Source organism: Drosophila suzukii, chromosome X (genome assembly GCF_043229965.1).
Source record: "Drosophila suzukii chromosome X, CBGP_Dsuzu_IsoJpt1.0, whole genome shotgun sequence".
NCBI classification, from domain to species: domain Eukaryota; kingdom Metazoa; phylum Arthropoda; class Insecta; order Diptera; family Drosophilidae; genus Drosophila; species Drosophila suzukii.
The window spans coordinates 6,849,982-6,866,644 of NC_092084.1; positions in this window are offsets into that span (position 1 = coordinate 6,849,982).

Sequence of the window (16,663 nt, forward strand, 5' to 3'; positions counted from 1 at the left end):
AAATGTAGAATGGGCCCGGGTTCAACACTATGAATGATGCTAAAATTTTGCGATTATGTTTCAATTTCTGTTTTTAATTTAGAACATTTTATTTTGTTTAGATTAAAATAATTAGTTTTGTGGCCTACTAAACTTGAAAAAATATAGGCCTGTAAAGCAAAAATGTAGAGTACTTTTTTGGATAACTAAAATCATTAATTTCATATTGTTCACCGCAACAAGTTTTTACTGTACATATAAAATATAGAAAAGCGAAAAAAACCGAACTAATGCCTTGCATTTTCGGTATCGAAATAGTAGGAAGAAGGGGAAACGTGAAGGGGAGCTAAAGAGGGGGATAAAAAGAGATGGAAAACAAGCTGACTGCGCAACATTTTTTTTTACCTAAAGTCATTCACCTTTTGTTCGCTCTCTCAAACGTTCTGCTCAGAGTATCTTTCATATAAATGTTTATTTACCACTCAAGCTCAGCTTAAAAGTCATCTCTCAATTCTCTTTTTTCAACTGCGCCGCTGACTTAACGCCTACACAAAAAAAAATTGGATAAAAAGAGAAAGGGGGGGTTTGTGTGGGAGAGAAGGGTAATAGAGAGAGAGAGAGGGTTGAAGCAGCAATAGAAAACGAAGCGTCAAACTTTTTTTTTTGATTTTTGGATGGGCAATAAAATGTGTTGACCGTTCGCTTGTGTGTGTGTGTGTGTGTTAGTGTATCTGAGTGATGAGCGTGAGTTTTTTGTTTTTACTTTCTCTTGGCAAATAGAAAATGAATTACATGCAAGGCAATTAGAAGAGCTGCCAGCTGGTAACTGTATTTGTGTGCAAATGCAAATAAATAAATAATATTGGTTAGGGGTTTTGTTCAAAAAGATACATTTTAATGGGTCTTCAACAGGTTGAAAATGACACTTAACATAAAGAATGGGCTTTAGTGTAAACTACAATCTTAACATATTTATTTGTTATTTATTTTTTATTTGATTTAATATTTATCAATGTTTTGGCCATTATCTATTGCTTGCATTGGAAAATGTTTACTGGCATTCCTTCAGGTGTCGGTTTTTCTTGTTTTCATAAACAAACTTTTGACTGCAATTCTGCTCGGGTGTGTGCAACCTATTCATTGTGCATTCAAAGCGGTTCACTTTTGCATATTCATAGTTGCGTGTGAATGATTCATAAGTTGCATTTAGGCAAACAAACTGCTTCTCTCTTCCGCTCTCTTTCTATCGTACGTATAGCCCTCTCACTCTTCTTCGCTGGCCATGCTCTGTTGCACAGAAAGTTCAATTTACAGCCCGCCGCCCTGCCGCCCCCTTTTGAGGTAACTTTGGCGAGCTTTAACCCAGTTTAAGGTCATTTCGAGTCAAAGACAAACATCGGCGAATGTGCTGAAAGGGCGAGAATCAGGGGGTATGTTGGGGGGTATGTTGGTGCTGGGGTTCATTGCAGTTTTTTGCGGAGGGGGGTGGGTAATTGTGGGTGTTTTCTGGGGCTTTCGTGTGCAAGTACTGGCAATCCCTGGTCATCGTTTGGCATTTGTCAAGGACTTTTCGGAAAACGCAATTGCACTGAATCGAATAAGCAAACTGACAGATGGTTTCCTATTTACCCGGGAAATCAACATTTCCGTTAAGGTTAGGCTTTTTAAATCGAATAAATTTTATCAATATTGTTAAGGAGGATGGAATGCTTCCCGTTTCGGCAGCGCATCCTATACAAATTATGGATTAAATTCTTTTTAAATCGAGTTTCATTCTTTAAGCTACATACTTTTTTGTAGAAATTCCAAGTGCGTATTTGCAATCTACAATTTGTATACGTATGCATGTATTGGTCGAAAAATAAGGTCATCACAGTCTTGACATTGCGAAAGCAGCGCTCTGATGACGAAGACATCGGGTCAAATGAAACCCCCTCCCAAATCCCATCCCATATGCCATATGCTATATGTATATACTACTTACACTCTTCTTATCACTCGACATTGTCAACGAATTTTATTCAAGTTTTGTGTGTTTCTTTCTCTTTCGTGCCAGCGTCGGCAGCGACGTCGGCATCGGTGATAATGAAATTGAAAATTTCATTGCTAATTGCGTTTAATATTTATAATTGACCTAAATACAATTTTGCGATTGGCATTGCCAAAAAAAAAAACATAAATAAATAAGAAAAGAAGAAAGCCGCGGAACATGCAAAGCGCGGGGTAAAAGAGAAAGGGAGCGAACGGGGAGCACGACTTGGGGTGAAAGGGTTGGGGTTAGGGGTTCGCTTGTGTCTAGACTGCCAGGGACCTCCAACGGTATCCCTTGTGAAAATGGGAGTTGCCCCCAAAAATTATGGGGCAGTGGAGTTAAAATTGGATTTTAATTACGTGTAACCAAATGTTTGTAAAGTACAACTTAATCTTTATAATATGTGTGTCTTAAGGTAAAATTAATGAGTAACTCAATCTCTGTTAATGCAATCAGAATTAATGATACAACGAATATTGAACCAGTATTTTTTAAAATGTTTATTCTAGGGTATGCTTGTTCCTTTAGTCCCTAATTTTGATGTAAAAGTTAAAACAAATTTAGAATTTGTTTTGTCTATTTTTGACCAATTTATCACTTACAAAAAATATGATAAGCCGGAAAGATCTCTCGCTGAAAGCTAAATATTTCTGATCTGATCTATCTATGCATTTCAACAGCTTAAAGCTAAAGTAAAGATTGATAATGTTATAATGATTAAAATCAAGATAAAATACTAGATAGTTGTTATTAAGTGTTAATGGAGAAAATAGAGTGATCATCCCGCTCTCTTCTTATCCTTTCTCCCTCTCTCAGCTTAGACTTACCTCGCTCTTGCTCCTCTTCTTCACAAGTGCAAACTGCAAAAGGCAACAAAAAGAAAGCAACAACAGAAATCGAATGAACTGCAAAAAAGTGTTCTAAATATATATGAGAAGTACACTCGCACACACTTGCAGAGTGACTCAAATGATTCACACATACGTATACGTAACATGAGAGCTCTATCTCCCTCTCCCTCTCCCTCTTCCTCTATCCCCCTATCCCCCTGTCGCTCTGCTTCTTCCGCTAGACATTTACAGTTCTTCTGGCGCTGCATCGCTCCATCTCGCTCGTTGAAATATTTAAAATGCAAACTTTTCTCTTGCCCCAAAAGTACAAAAAAAAAAAACACAAAAACACCGAAACAACAAACACACACACACACACGCGAGCGCGAAAAAATAAGAACCAAATCAAAAACGAAACAAAAAATAGCAACAACAAACGCAGAGCCAACGAAGAAGAGGCAGCACACACAAAAAGTAGGTGAAAGGTCTTCAACCTTTTTGCATGAAAACAAAAATGCTGAATGGGGAGGAAAGGGCTGCGGGGTTGGGGGGTAGGGGGCAGTGGGCGGTGGGCGTTACAGTTCTATCCGAAATACAACAACAAAAACAAAACAAAAACTGCCAGCAAGGCAATAAAATGTAAAACAAAAGTGAAAGAAAGGGCGCGGGGAGGGGTGAAAACAAGGGGTGCAGTGGCAGAAAATCGGTATGGTGTTCATATGAATAAATGAATGAATTGATTAGAATCATTATTATTAAAAATATACTTTTTGTATATTTTAACAAATTACAATATTATCTTATGAAAGTATAGACATATAGTATTTCCTCTTTTATATTATTATTATTATTGGTTCTCATTTTATCAAATGACCATCTTATATTTTGAAAGTATAGACTTAGAGTATTTCCCTTTTTATATTATAATATTAACAATGTGATTGTTAGAACTCCTATGGTTAAGTAAAATCGTTCTCTAAACAAACTATTGGTAACAATCTTTAGTTGTCTTAAGAAAATTAAGTAAATATATGATTATATTTTTTATGAATTTAGGTAATAAATGTTTGACCAATCGGAAAATGATTAATTTATGTTATATGCCATATATTAAAGTATATAATTGTATATCCACAGCTTCGAAAAGGTTCAAAATGCTTTGTTAAAATGATATTTTATGTAAAATACGAATACAGAGTGCTAGAAATTATAAGATTGAAAAGTATCTTCTGATCTTAGACAAGAAAGATACAAATCTGAGGACAGTTTTCCATGTGTGATGGTCTGCTTTTGGCTGTTTTTTCGCGAGGGAAGGACAGGGAAGGGGGTTTGGCAAGTGACCGACAGACCGAGCCACTGCATTTAACTATTTTTAGCCCTCCCAGTCGAGCACTCGCACACACACACGCTAGCTGGCACACACACACACACGCACGCACACAGGGGCACAGAGGACTTGGACCTATCCCAATGGCCCAGCTCCGTGGGGCAGGTTCAGTGCGGTTCAGCCGAGTTCAGCTCGTTCTGCCCATGCTGCCCCTGCTGCCCCCTTTCGTTCTCGTTCCGCCCCGTTTTGGTTCACTTGAGGTTGAAAATCGCACAGATGTATTTTATTCGCTTTTTGCAACGAGCGAGCTTTTCAGAGAGAGAGAGACAGAGAGAGAGAGAGAGAGGGAGAGCGAGCTCTCTTTTGGCTAATGGCAAACTAGTGCTAGTGCTAAACTTTGTCCCTCACCGCGACCCTCAAAAGCTTCTTCTTTTGGCGCACAGACAGACAGAGACATTGATTTCGAGGATGGGGATTTCAGAGGCGTGGTTGGGGGGGGGACAGCTTTTCCTGGATCGCACAAAGGAGCGGGAAAGCTGCTGCCAAGGCTGCCAATGTTTTGGCCAAAGGACGTGGGACAACTGTAAGCCAGAAACCCTATAAATGACTCCCAATTTTTCCTGGCCTTACAGAATTTTAGGATTCTATTCTGATTCCAAAGAAAATGTTATAGTAGACGGTGCATATTAATTCATATACAAATAAGTAGTTTACATTTAGTTATATCTGAATAAACGGAAGAGATCTTTTGAGCGGAGCTGGAAAAATCTTAAAACTACATATTAATATATTTCTTGCTGGTAATTTCATACAACATTTAAAAAGTATCACTTATGTATCTGTAGTTAGTCCCTAGCGAAATCACCTGCTTCTTATTAAAATAATACAACCGGAAAGCCAGAAAATGATGCAAAACTGTTGAGCGTTTTCCTCTTATCTCCTGCCGCATTCTTCCAACTTCATTATGCAATTAATCTTTATCTCTTTGTTGCAGCCATTTTAATTTGAGTGAAACGCCAGACTCGGCCGCCTCCCCATCGCTGTTGCCGTCAGCATTTGTTGCATCCTCCGCCGCCTTGGTAAATGTGGTAAGTGTCAAGATTGTTTTTAGCCGCAATCAGCAGAAATCCCCTTCGTCTCGCCCTTCCCCGAGAATTATAATTATCCCGCAGCTGAGGACTTGGTTTTGCTCGCTTTTGAGGTGGCTTCAAATATTCATTATTCGGGAATGAAGAACAAAGAACATTGTAGGCTACCTGCTGTTATTACTATCAATTTAGCTGCCTGATGGGCTCAATTACTCGGTAATTCTGTCAGTTTTTTGAATGAATAAACGTTCGGTAACAGCAAATCGATGAACTATAAGGCTGTAATCAAAACGAAGGACATGGGTTTGTTGTTAGACAACTGGCAGAATAATGGAGAGCTCAAAGGATAAGTTGTCCTTGGGCCTAATGCTAAATATCAACTGGGTGTCAGAACTCCATCTTCCAGGTTTGAATGTCCATCGATAGGGACTTTAATTGCCTTATTTCGCACAATGGGGGCCAAAAAACTGCTACTTTTTTGTTCAAAAAATGACAATTGGGATTTTGCACAAAAATATCGTTTTTTGTATCGGTTTTTTGGTCATAATTTAGTCAAACCGAGGCGTACAAAAAAAAACCGACTGTTTTGAGCAGCTTGCTAAATATGCTAACGATTCTCATCACTTTCAGGAAAATTTTTTTTTTGACCCATTTTCGCATTTTTTGTAAGGGGTTACATCACTTTTTTTGCGAAAAATGGCAAAAATTAAAATTTTCTAGGTTTGAATGCCATTTTATTGGAAATTAAACGACGAGCTCGACGAGGTATGACATTCTTCGTTTGGACTTATATTTTTGTTATGGCAGCCAAAAAACGTATTTTTTATGGAGAAAAAATGGGTTCAAATTTTTGTCAAAAATACGAGGTTCAGATTTTTGTCAAAAATTCGACATTTTTTTTTGCGAAAAATGGCAAAAATTAAAATTTTCTAGGTTTGAATGCCAATTTATTGGAAATTAAACGACGAGCTCGACGAGGTATGACATTCCTCATTCTGACTTATATTTTTGTTATGGCAGCCAAAAAACGTAATTTTTATGGCGAAAAAATGGCTTCAAATTTTTGTCAAAAATACGAGATTCAGATTTTTGTCAAAAATGAGACATTTTTTTCGGTTTTTCGATCGTAGTTTAGCCAAATCAAGGCGTACAGCTAAAAGACCGACTGCTTTGGGCAGCTTGCTAAATATGCTAACAATTCTCATCACTTTTAGGAAAATTTATTTTTTGACCAATTTTCGCATTTTTTGTAAGGGGTTACATCACTTTTTTTGCGAAAAATGGCAAAAAATAAAAAATTTTAGGTTTGAATGCCAATTTATTGGAAATTAAACGACGAGCTCGACGAGGTATGACATTCCTCATTCGGACTTATATTTTTGTTATGGCAGCCAAAAAACGAAATTTTTATGGCGAAAAAAAGGTTCAAAATTTTGTCAAAAATACGAGATTCAGATTTTTGTCAAAAATGCGACATTTTTTTTCAGTTTTTCCATCGTAGTTCAGCCAAATCAAGGCGTACAGCTAAAAGATCGACTGTTTTGAGCAGCTTGCTAAATATGCTAACGATCCTCATCACATTTAGGAAAATTTATTTTTTGACCCATTTTCGCATTTTTTATAAGGGTCGGTTTTTTTTTGGATTCAGATTTTGGTAAAAAATACACCATTTTTAGAGGTTTTTTAGTCGTAGCTTAGCCAAATCAAGGCGTACAGCTAAAAGACCGACTGTTTTGAGCAGCTAACAACCTAGGCTTCCGATCTCCATAACATTCCGGGAAATTAATTTTTTGACTAAATTTCTCATTTTTTATAAGGGGTAACATCGTTTATTTTTGCGAAAAATTTCAAAAAATTAAAGTTTCCAGGTTTGAATGTCTATCGATAGGGAATTTAATTACGAGCTCAACGAGGTATGACATTCCTTTTTCCGTTCCTATTTCGCACAATGGGGTCCAAAAAACTGCTTATATCTTATGCAAAAAATGACGATTGGGATTTTGCACAAAAATATCGTTTTCTGTAGCTGATTTTGGCCATAATTTAGTCAAGCCGAGGCGTACAGAAAAAAGACCGACTTCTGCAATTTTTGTCAATACCAAAGGTTTAATATCAATACACTGCGTATACGTAATGGTTCAAAGCAGGACATTAAGTATACGTTATTTCGATTAAGTATACGTTATATGAAATTTTGATGACTGAATGCTAAATAGTAGTAGTATTATCCAGAAAGATCCTGTAGATATTTGTATAAACTACAGAAAAGATGGATTCATTTTAGGGATATGAACATATGACTCTTTGAAGTACAGTTTACACCTGCTCACAAGTCCTGTTATCAAGCGAAATCCCGTTACCGATTGCTTAGCTTGTTTATAGATAAAGTGCAAGAGCAGCAAAAACGAGAAAAATCCAAAGGCGAAATAGAAGCAAAGCAAACGAAAAAAAAAAACAGCGAAAAAAGGAAAACAACAAATGTGCACGGCTCTTGTCGTTGTGTGCGAGAGTACGGGCATGAGTGTGTCTGTGTGTGTGTGTAGAAACTGTGCCAATGCCCTGACAACGGCACAAGGTGATGATGCAAACTGCAGCCGGCTGCAGTCGCAGTCGCAGCCGGCGTCGCAGCCAGCGTCGCCGCCAGTGAGGCAGTGACGCCAATTGCCATGATGAAAGAGCCAAAGAGCCAAAGAGGCAAAGAGGCAAAGAGCCAGTGGCACAGTAGGAGCGACTACTGGTGGCTCCGTGGCTCACTCACTTCGGTGGCTCCCAGGGGGTGTTGGTGGTGCTGGTGGTGGTGGTGGTGCAGTGGAATAGTTGGCGATGCGTTGGTGAACATGCAATGACGCGAATGACACAAACACCGACACAGCTGCGGTCGCACCAATAGCATCTTGTTTATTTGTATCAAGTTGTTTAGGATATTATTATCCATATTAAGACTGATCTGTAATAGTGGTCTTTGCTAAATTTGTTAACGAGCTGAAGAGATTTTTTTTAAGCCACATCTTAGAACTTACTCACTATTGGTTTCCTTCACCATTCGTTTAAAAATTTAATTTAAATGTTCACCAAAATAGTTACCATTTTTAAAAGGTCCTAACATGTTATTGCATATTAATAGAGACTGTTAGAGTTACTACACAGAGAGAATTCTCACGTTCTAATCTGAGTTCAGAATGTTCCTAAAAATAGAACGACATTTTTGAAGACTTAAATCAAGATGAATTGGAGGTATTTGCATTGTATAGCTCAAAAACTAAACTATTAGTCCAGTTAGTAGTATGTATTTATTGAAAAGTTGTTAAATAAACTCAATTTAACTTTTGTCTTCTCACCATTTCGTTCTAATATTGAGATAATTGATACCAAAATGTACTTACACGGTTTTTAAGAACAAATGTTCTCTAATCAAGAACAATGTACTTCAATATTTCAAAGACCCAAGTATTTGAGTAACCATCAGTGCATTTGCGATGGACGGTTTTTAAGAACGAATGTTCTCAATTCAAGAACAATGTTTTTGAATATTTCTCTCTGTGTGGGAAATAAAAGACCCAAGTATTTGGGTAACCATCAGTGCTATTGCAATGGCCGGTGGTGTGTGTACATTTGTGTGTGCCTGCATGTAATCAGCGACTAGGCGAGCAGCGTCGAACGGAGGCGGAGCAGGCAAGTCGGTGGTTACCACCTCCTCCTCCATCTCCGCTCCCGAGTGTTGTGGAGCATACCAGGAAGGCCGGGCCATGTCGAGGTCGGGCTGGGGGGGACTTGGGACGGGGCATGGGGGCTTTGTAGTTGCCTTCGCTATTCGAGTCTAGTATGTTGCATGCAAACAAGGAAGTGCAAAAATTTCACGCTTTGCGAAGGAAAACACAAGACGAAAAATGAGGTGAGGATGGGGAAGGGTGGTGGAGGTGGCTTTGAAGTGTGGGACACACTCGAGTGTCCGTTGGGAAGTGGATTTTAAGTGTTTGACAGACCGACATGTTCAAGACTTCTTGATTGTGTACGTACTACGTATGTACGACCCCCCCGCCCCCCATTCTCTGGAACTCCTTTTTCGTAAGCTATACCTCCTTGGTATGGCAACTTTGACTTATGCAATGGAAAGTGGCTGAAGCCAAAATCAATGTGAAGTCTTACCACAGCCAAAGTAATAAACGAATGGGGTTTTGCGAGAGCCATTGGCAGTAACCTCGGGCATGTTGCGAATGGTGCCGACAGGAATTGAACCCCTACAGTCCTCCCGAGTTCTTATGAGCTTGGAGTAGGAAGTAATGGTAGAACACCCTACAAAGGGAAAATAATACAGGAATGTTCGTTTATAACCGTTTCCTTATTAAAGCAAATGAGAGAATTTTAAAAAGTAACTTAGGCGTTAAATTTTATAGTTTTAAATGTGAATAGTTTTTTTTTTATAAATGTTTTCCTTCTGTTGGAGGTCTGTTTGAGGGATTTTGAAAATATTATGTTTAAGTTTAGGGTAGTCATAGTTCGTGGCAATTCTAATTAATGCCTCTCCATTTCACCTCACCGATTTCTACATTTTCCTGTAGAGCTGCTTTAGCTATTTTTGTTGCGCGTTGGATTTTCTCATGAACTGCATTCGTGATGCGAATTGAATCGGTTTTTGGGGATCGGATCGGTAATATATATATACATATGTATGTAGATACATTTTTTTAGTTTCGGGGACTGTTTGGGCGCCATTGACTCAAATACTAGCAGCGAAATCGAAAGTTCAATAAACTTTGGCGTAATCTCTGTGATATGTTTTTAGAAGCTTTTATGATCTCAGCAGATCTTAACCATGGGCAATGCTATGTGTATGTAACTCTGATTATTTTTGCCTCTTTCGCGGGCAAAGAAAGTGAATGGTAAAAAAAGGGCAAGTACCATAGAGGAAGAAAGAAAGACAGAAATGAAATGAAATGAAATGAAAAGAAATTACATAAAAGTAACAACGAACTGTTTGCGCATGAACAAATCCCACAACAACAACAACGACAACTACAGCAAAAGCAACATCAACATGGAATGCCAATCAACAAAAGCAACAACACACGCTGTTAGAAAGAAGCAACGAAAGCGGCAAGGAGCGAGCGGGACAGAGCGATCGCTCAGTGAACTTGCATTATACTGCGTTCTGCTTAGCCGCTCTACAGCCATCTCCCTCTGTTGGCTTTCACAACGCAACACCACACGATTCCCGTTCGTTTTGATGACTCCACTTCTCTCGCTCCCACCGCCCCGCTCTTCGAACCCCTCTCTCTTTCACGCTTTTGTGCCTGAAAAATTGGGTCAGCCATTGAACCCGTTGCGTTGACGCCGACTTCGACCGCAACTGCGACTGCGCTGCCGTTCTGCCGCCGCTTTTTATCTGCTCTATGCTCTCTGCTTCTGCTTTTGCTTTTGCTTCAGCTTATGTTTCTGTTTCTGTTTCTGTTTCTGCTTCCTCACGTGTTCTTCCTCTTCTTTATCACTCCTCTCTGCCCACTGATCAGCCTCCCAAAAAACAGCTGCGATCTCTCTCCGTCCCGCTCTCTCTCTCTTCTTACCCCCCAAAAGCAAAAGAAAAAAACTTAAGGTTATGGTCAACTCGTAATGACCGTCAGATTTTGACCCCTGTCCGAAAAAACCGAAAAAGAAAAGAGTGAAAAGTAAAGCGACGAACAAAATAAGCCAAAAACAAAGCGAACAAAATTTCACTTTCACATCAATTACGTTGAAACTCAGACGGCTGAAAGGCTTTTTTGTAGTACTGGCACTGTACTTACGAAAACGAAATTAATACACATCATCAAACCCTATAATACCACCCCGAAAAGGGGGGGGGGGGCTCTCCAACTTAAAGGTTGGATAGTAAAATCCATTGACTCTTTGTGTTCTTATTATAATTGTAACATTTATTTAATGAACATTAATACACACTTTCTTTCCACAACATAATAACCAAGTTAAATGACTTGTCCTATTTGATTTAAAGTAATTTTTATTGAGGGGCATGGAATAATTGCCGTGCTGTTAACGATCTCGGCTAATCAACGAATCGATTATATGTGCCGCTTTATTAAGGCCCTGCAATTGGTGCCAAAAAAAAAAATCGGTGGAAAGATCTTCCACTTTCAGTTGGAAACGCTTTTTGACCAGTTACGTTCGACGGTGTCAACGAACGTTTAATGGCCCAACAACACAAACTAGTCGCCCTTTTTGCAACAACAACAGGGCAAACATCGAGTTTACCCAAAACTGGTAGACAGCCGAAATGTCAAGGGAAAGAGATGGCGATAAAAAGATGGGCGGAGACTGAGGGGGGGTGCCAGTGAAAGGAGGGGGTCAAGTCAAGCTTTGCATACCCTTTCTGGCTCACTTTAGGATTGTGTTAAAAGTCCTTCTCAAACACCTATAGTTTGAAATTGATTTATCCTTGGAGGAAATACAAAATAATTGTAGCGAATTATACATATGTAAATGATTGAGATATAATGGAAAACCGATTCAAGGAACTTGGTTGCCATACTTATACCAAAGAAAATAGGGGTTCCCATCATGTCTCGAATACCTGGTTTGTAAAAAGAAGTAAAAACTATTGCCTTGGGTCTATCAATTATTCAAAGGAAATGGTGGAAGTGCTAGTGCTGGATCCTTGTAGAAAGTACGTAGTTTAGTGTTATTAATCCGTGTCAGCATTTTAATAGTTTAATAGAGTACTCATAAGTTGAGTCGTTGCAGACTGTCTGTTTTATGATAGCTTTCCTCAAAGACAAGTAACCCCCTCCCCCGCCACAGCACACACACACACATCTGTTTGCGACTTGTACATGATGGCGGTTCGTAGTACCTCCACCCTAGTACCCCCAGCACACCCCCAGTACCCCCAAGACACAAAAACCGGTTACAGTTACAGTTCAAACATCTTTGGCATCGTCTCGTTTATTTTGTTTTTTCGGGGGTCAAGCCCAAACCTACACACACTCACACTCACACTCACACGATCATGACTTGACACACCTTGGGGCACCCCCCTTTTCTCTCTCCTTTTTCGACCCCCCCTCGACCCATGTTCATCTCTGTTTCTGTCACCCTCTCTCGCTTTCTCCCTTTCTCTTTCTGGCCCCCCTTTTTTTCGTCATTCTGACGCCCTTTATTTATTTCTTATTTTTTTCGGGTAGCTTAATTTTCGTGCGTTGTTGTTTCTCCAGAAAATAAACTTGAACTTGCCCGTTCACTTTTACTTCAAAAAAAAGTCGGGGAGTGTGTGCGAGTGTGTGTTATTGTTTCCCATCGCAGTTAAATAGCAGCCCCCCCCCCCTGAAATCCAACACCCCCTCGCAGACGCCGTCCATGCGCTTGCAGATGCTTTAGCTTGATTACTAAATGGATGAGTCTCCTCTTTTTGTTGTTTTCTGATTTTTTCGGGGGCCTCATCATGGCCGTTGATCATGAAAATTTTCAATTCAAGTTTAGGAGAAATTTAATGCGTCACCACAAGAGCGGAAGACAGCAGACGGAGAAAGACAGAGGGAAGCCGAGATCAGATACTTTTTTTTGCTGGTGGGAAACATCTGTTGCCTAGGTCTGTATTCTGAAATTTCTTACGGTTTTTCCACTTTATATATTATGTTGTGCTGAAATAATTGACATTTCCCAATTTAGAGATTCTACAACTCTTTTGAGGAGTTGCCATATGGTAAACATTTTATTGCCTCCACATGGTGCCCGTTTATTCCGCACTATTGCAATATGTTCTATTACAGTTGGCAAGATGAAAGTGAAAATTTCATTTCTACCGATATTAGTTTCCTTTTGGGCAGTAACGCATGATAAACTTCGCATTGAAATTGAAATAGTAATTGCAAATGGCCCACCACATAGGGGTTAGGTTGCAGTTAAAGTGCTTTATAGAGTTACCACCACATGGAGTCATTAGTTCTCTTTCTTTCTGGCAGAAGAAAGTGGAGTTGTACTGTGCCTGCTTATTACTTTTCCTGCCCAAATGTGAGGTAGCCATATTTGGCAGTGAGCAAACATTGCTTTTGCTTTGACCCACTGAAGTTAGAACAACTATAAAGTTGTAAGGCAAGTTGCCAGTGTTGTCACTCTACATGTGGCGTTGCCAGTCCTTGCCCCCAGAGTTACCACCCACATGTGGTAGACATTAGGCCCAGTGGGTTGCCATTCCCCATCTGCATGTGTATATATGCTTTATAGAGTTGCCACCACATGGTATCTGCATATTTAGCATTTGTAGCAATTTATTGGGTTTCTGTTTGCTCATTGCGGCACTGCTTCACTTCACGTCCCGGTGCCCCAACCCCCCCCCCCCCCCCCACTTTCATCCCCTCCCTGAATATGTAGCCAGCGAAAGTTTACTGGGACTATGACCGCTTAGAATGTCTACACAAATACACCCACGTCCGCACAAACACAGACATGTGGGCACACACACATATGTACAAATACGTACATATATGCTTACTGGTGTGCAGGAACCAGAGTCTGGAACTTGAAAGCACTATTTTTTTGTCCGTATATTTGTGCTTTGCCCCCAACATTTGGATCCCCCACAGAAGTGTCTGCCAGTTGAATGGCAGTGGCAGTTGCGTTGCAACACCCACCCACCCACTGCCTGCTGCCCCACCCCCCAGGGCACATGTGTGTGTGTGTGTGTGTGTGTGCTTATCTCAGAGTCGTTGCCTTGAATATAGGGCAGTAGTCGGCACTCGACAGTTGCAGTTGCTGCAGTTGTTGCCAGTGGCTTGTGTTGTTGCAGTTGCAGACGGAGGGCAATGCAACGCAATGCAATGCAATGCAGGCCCCAGACACACACGCACACACACGCACACAGAACAAATACCAACAGCACGCACCCCCCACCCCTAATCGTATAAAAAATGCATTATTTGCCGAACTTAATGATACCCTGCAGTCGCAGAACCCACAATTACAATGCACGATAGGCAGTAGTTAGTCGCCACCATGAAACATGAATATTTTAACATTGAAATGTGAAGGAAGAATAACGATCGCCTTGTAAAAGCAATACTTAACTCTCAATGCCCAAGATTTCGTCTTTATAAGGTCTGCTATAAGGTTAACATGATCAAATTTGTTGATCCCAAATCCCAAAGCGATATAAGCTTCAGATATTAGTTAAAAATGATACTTGATATAATGATATAATGGCTAACAGTTAAGAAAAGATATCCCAAGACACATTTTAAGAACTCTAAGTTAGTTAGAAACCTAAGTTAGTTAGTTAGTTAGATAATATTCCTGTAAAAGTTGTTTTCCCCAATGACAACTTCCATGTTTTTAGGGTATCATGGTGGGCTTAGTTATGTTTGTGCACTTGAGCTTTACGATTTTTCTGTAGAATTTCAAAACCGATATGAAAGCCGATAAAGGAGGGAAGGGCATATGAACGACTAGGCGAAGAATACCGAAGAAGTGGGCAAAGGAAAGGGAGTTTGAGATAAAGTTGAAGTGCAATGGCGCGATTATTTTAGTATATGTATGTACATATACCCTGTAAAGTAACATTTTCTTGTATCTTAACATTTTAAACAGAATAAAGCTTTTTTCAGAATCTTTAATTTTTTGGTAATAATTTTAGAACAATTATATCGATCAATTATTAGTCTCACATATCTTGCTAGCTCGTTTTCCAGTTGCGTATCTAGGTCTTGTTAATTAATTTTTTTACTTTCCCCCTTTCTTTGATAAGCACTCCAAGGAACTTGACATATGGGCTTATATTTAAAATGATCTATTGAGTTTTCTATGTTTGCCATTGGAGGATTTTGCCATATATGTATTAAAAAGACGTTAAGGAGCTTACATTTTCCAATGGTTTTTATTTCCTTTGCCATTTTTAAGCTCTTTTTCTCTTTCATAATTTTTCATCCGCAAAATGTCAGTTCTTGTGCCTCTGGTTTCTATTCCCTTGGCCATACAGATCTACTTCGTCTTGTTCTTTGCTCGTTTGGGCTGCAGTTAAAAATACAAAATTAATGGAGAAAGAAAAGCACTTCGAACTGCATCGGGCCACATAAATAACAAGCGCCAAAACTATTTTCAGAAAGGGGGGGAAAACGGAGCGGAAAAGCGGAAAATGGGAAAGGGGGGCGACGAAGTAGCCACAAGAAAGAGGAGGGCATAAAAATAAAGTCATCGCCGTCTGTGTAAATAAGGCACAAGAATTGGGTTAAAAGTTTATAGAGCAATGCGGTGATTTGTCGCTATAGCTATAGCTATCTCTATACCCGTCTCTGTCTCCAGTCCAATGGCTCCCTCAGTCAGTCTCTTTCTACTGCTCTTCTGCCTCCAAAGAGCGTGTGTGTGTGTGTGTGTGTGGTGTGCGAAGGGGTGTGTGTCATATCAGTTGAAGTGGTTACATGGTCGAAGGCTGCGCCAGTTTCAAATGGCCGAGACAAGTCAACGTGCTTCACCTGCTCCTTCACCTGACACCCACGACCGGCGCTTAACCCGCTCTAAAGAGGGGAAAAAGGGGGGGGGTCTAAGTGTGACCCACCTGGCCATTTACCCCAGGTGGGGTTAAACCAACAACGATGAGGCAAACAGGCAACCAGGAAGAATGCGGCACTGCTTTATGCCCATCTGGGGGAGGGGGGCTAATTCAGAAATGCAAACAGGCCAAAGAAAGCAGAAGAAAGGGAAGAAAGGGGAAGAAAGGCGGTCTGAACAAAGCAGGAGCGACCAGAAGACGGAAGAAGGAAGCTGGCTGTGCAAACTAACCCAGATCCCGACACGACAATAAATAAAAAACAGGATTTAGTATTAAAGAAATTAAAAGAATAAGTAAGAAACTTAAAAAAGTAGTCCCAAGAAAAGGGTTCTGACTAATAAAGAAATAGTATACATAGAATATCTTTAAAGATTAATAGAGTATTACTAGCCTCAAAATAAATTATAAGAAGTTCAGATTATGAAAGAAATGCTATGGGTATTTACAGAAAAGCATCAAATAGGATTGTACCAGCAAAAATGATATGAGGGAACTGCATTGTTAAAAAAAAAATACTCTTTTTAAACAAAAAAGAATAAATCAAACATTGGACCACACTGCGTATGATAAATATGATTTTTTTAATAATTGGAAAACCATTTTTTGAAGCCCTATTCAGAGAACTGACTAGAAGTTCAAAGTTGGGACTTATCCCAAATTGTTCTTTATAGCTCTACCATTTCATATGAAAACCAAGAAGAATATGCCTTCCCACATATCGTTTTTGATTCTTAAATGTTAGAATATTTAAGAAACAAAGTTTTTTCATATAGAAAAAGACAGATAAGCGCGATAAACTAAGAAAATACCATGTAAAAAGAGCCTCAAAAGAACCCAGAAATAGGGGAAAACCGGAAGCGGTAACACCCCCACATC